The following is a 3696-nucleotide window of genomic DNA, read 5'->3' on the forward strand; positions in this document are numbered from 1 at the left end:
CCGTCTATTTGCGATTGATTGGAATCAAAATAATAATTGTGTATGCTTACCGTGAGCAAACTGTAGGCCATTCATTGATTATCTACACATGTGCATGTACATACGTATGTTTAAAAAAAGGAAAAAAGGAAAAACCAAAAAAATGTTTGAATAAACTCGAGAAAAGATCACACATTGGCGCAGCTTATCAATATTCAATGAGTTTGGACTTGAAATCCGCTCATTCGGAAATCGGCTGCTACGTGCGAATCATCGCATAAGTCCATCTAAATATTTATATATATGGCAACATAGTCTAGCGCCGCATTTCAAGCACTCTGATTTGATATGCGCCTGTGATTTTATAAGAAAATAACCGTAATTTGCATAAAATTTTGAAAGCATAGCACGATCTCTCGGACGCGTTCAGATGAGATCACAATTTGTTCTATATAGCCCGAATGGTAGGAATATATTAGTAAACGCAACAACAACAGCAATTTGATGAAAACGTAACAACAGAGTCATTAAATACAACAACTAAAACAAATTTAACAATAAAATCAAGTCATTTGTATTGCGGACATGTAAAGCCTTTGATTGATCCAAAGTCAAAACGTTCAATATGTGGCGCATACAGTGTGCGCAAAAAAACGAAAAAAAGGAAAATTAAATAAAAAAATGTTTGTAAGTATTTATGTAAATTTATGCACATGTGTGCCTAATCAGTGTGTTGTATTTGAAATACATATTTATAGGTATGATTAAGTGCTTTTGCAATTAAATATTTACGATGCAATTTTTGCAACTCACAACTTTTATGGCAGCGCGCAATGCGTTGCATAAGGGTAATCTGAACTTGTGTATCAAATTTGTGAAATCTTATTGCTTTGTTTAAGGAAACTCGTTTTCGAAAACCACTTGTATAATAGCTATGTACATGTTATTGTCAGCCGATCCGAACGATATCCTGTGAACAGACTAGTTTTATAATATAGAATATTGCAAAATTACAAGTTCTTACACTTAATGTTGCTGGAATTATTATTCCAAAACTCATTTTCGAACAATAACTATGTCTAGTAGGTTAAAAAAATTCGAATTATTATATTCAGTAGTGTGACTCATTTTGAAACAATCAATTGCATTGTAAGTTATATTTTTGGAGCTCATACGATCTTGGTGACCAATCGACCGGCACAAAACGTGAAATTTTCTTCTCGCTGAAGTATTCTCTCAATAAATCCATTTAATGATGCGATGTGTGAGAATTGTCTTGCTGAAACTAAACATCGCCAAGATCAGAAGCTTCAATTTCATACATCTAATGGCCGGTTATTATGGCGCGAAGAAATACGGATTGATGAATCCACCGGGCCACAAACCACACGAAACCGTTGTTTTATTGGTTGAAAACACTGCCCTTGAATCTCAGGTTGCTCTTCGTCCCAAATGCGGAATTTTAGCTTGTTACGTACCCATTGAGTCAGAAATGAATCTTATCACTGAATAAAAATGTGCTAGAAACATGGTATCTTCTTGAAACTTTTCAAGAGCCCATAAAGCGAAGCGACGTCGCTTGGGAAGGTCGGGCGGCTTCAGTTCTTGCGTAAGCTGTACTTTGTATGCTTCCAATTTAAGACCTCGACGTAAAGTACGCAAAATCGTTCCACACTCTCAGCTACGGCTAGGCGTCGTCTATTCGGTCAAATATTATCCAATAATGAATACTGGCTCTCAAAATGGATTATGTTAACCATAAGTTGAGCGAAACGCGCGAAACACATTATTTACAGAACGCTTTTTTTTTTAATAAATTGAACGGCTTGTAAACGTTGTTCAGGCGTAAATCTGTAAATGATGTAATGCCAAGCAATACTGGATAAAAATACCATGACAACTTGACACGACTCACGCGTGGTCGGTAAAAAAAAGCTATTGAAAAAAGCACTTCTACTTGGATCAGCCGTTATAATATTTGTTCAGTCTGTTTCTTCGATTTTGTGTGAAATACTGGGAACACCTCAAAGTTCGTGAAGGGTTTAGGAACGAGTCCATTAAGAGTTTGGAAAATGTCTTTCACAAGAAGAAGAAAATTTTAGATGACGGAAAATATATTCACATTATTAGATATATGTATGTATGTGTAATAAAAATATACCGACATTATTCGGGGTCACTCGAAAGTCTTAAGAAGGCTCTTAATTTATTTTCTTATTAATTCAGTGTAATTTATGTACACACATATACAATATATGCGATTTATATGAATACATATATGAATAAGGTATTAATTGACCGCTGACTTCAGCAATTGGAATTTCATAAAATCCCATGTAGGTATATATTTTTAATGTATGCATAATCGTCTATAATTGGCTATGATGTAGTTTGCAGCGGTTGCAGTGTTTTATGGTTGAATGCTCGGCTGATAAAGGAGATCACTGAACGCGGTCATCCCTAATAGGGTGTATAGCTTATGTAATCGCGTATTAGTGAACAGAGCGCAGTTTATTTCACACATTTTTATTGAAGTCTTGTGAACTATCTTTTGGTTAATATATCATAAATATGTTGATTGCATAATAATTGAATTTAGTGTCATCTAACGGCCATGTGTATATACTGTATGTAATTTCCCCAACTATTTTTTAAAAATGTGTCGAAATTGAGGAAACAGGAGGAACTGGTACTCAGTCACGTCACACTGACTTATGAAGACATATCGGGCCATATCATAATGCTGCGGCTATGCTGCATCCAAACTCATGAGAGTTTCATCGACGAAAGAATTGGTAAGAGAGAAATGAGGGTTATATACTGCAAAACATATGGAGAAACTTTTAAAATCGCTGTAAGCAATATTATAAATCTTAAAGCAGATCAGCTGATTATCTCTAAGGGCAACCTAGTTAAGGAAATGAAGTAGTACTTTGTGGAGATTTGATTAATTAAAACGATAAATCCTCAAATTTGAAACATAAAGTTTCTTTGAAAACCGGGTCGACATAATCTATTTTATTCGACTAAGGACTGTCAGCTCGAAATCATTTCTCTCTTTGGGTGGTATTTTCAGTCTCTACTATAAAAAATAATATAAACGCTTATTACACGATGTTGGAAAAGCTCATGTGTTGCTAAGCAATAACGCAGCTGCAAAGTTCGATAAATACAAAAACCACTGAAATTTGGAAGTTTTACTAGAAGAAAAAATATTTTTAGGCAATATTTACATCGCGAGAATAATTATTTGTTGAAATTTTAAGCTAAAATAGTGATTTTACTACGTTGTACACTTTTTGAAAGTTTAGAAAAATTGTCTTTGGTGTGAAATCAAACCTTCTTATAAAGATGGACTGAACTTGAAATTTTTGATGGTGAAACAAGGTCCAATTAATCTTAGTTTAAGGGATCAGTAGGGTAATCTGACCAGTTTTGTTTTTTTTTTTGACATTGTTTCTTTATAGAAATTTTTGTTTTACAGTAGAACCTTTTCCCATATCATAAGGTATATCGTGGAGTGTATAAACAAATTGTTTCGGAAATTTTTGATGACATCTGCCGGAGAATTAGCTGGGTAAATGAGATGCGTTTTTTCTCTGGCAGACAAGATTTCTCATGTTTGGCTCATCTGAAACACAAAAACCCAATTTATTCCTAAAAAGTACGTGAATGGTCATTGTCCCTAATAGAATCATAAAAAAATGTATTTTTTTT

The sequence above is a fragment of the Bactrocera latifrons genome, unplaced genomic scaffold (genome assembly GCF_001853355.1).
Source record: "Bactrocera latifrons isolate USDA-ARS-PBARC rearing strain unplaced genomic scaffold, ASM185335v1 scaffold_22, whole genome shotgun sequence".
Lineage (NCBI taxonomy): Eukaryota > Metazoa > Arthropoda > Insecta > Diptera > Tephritidae > Bactrocera > Bactrocera latifrons.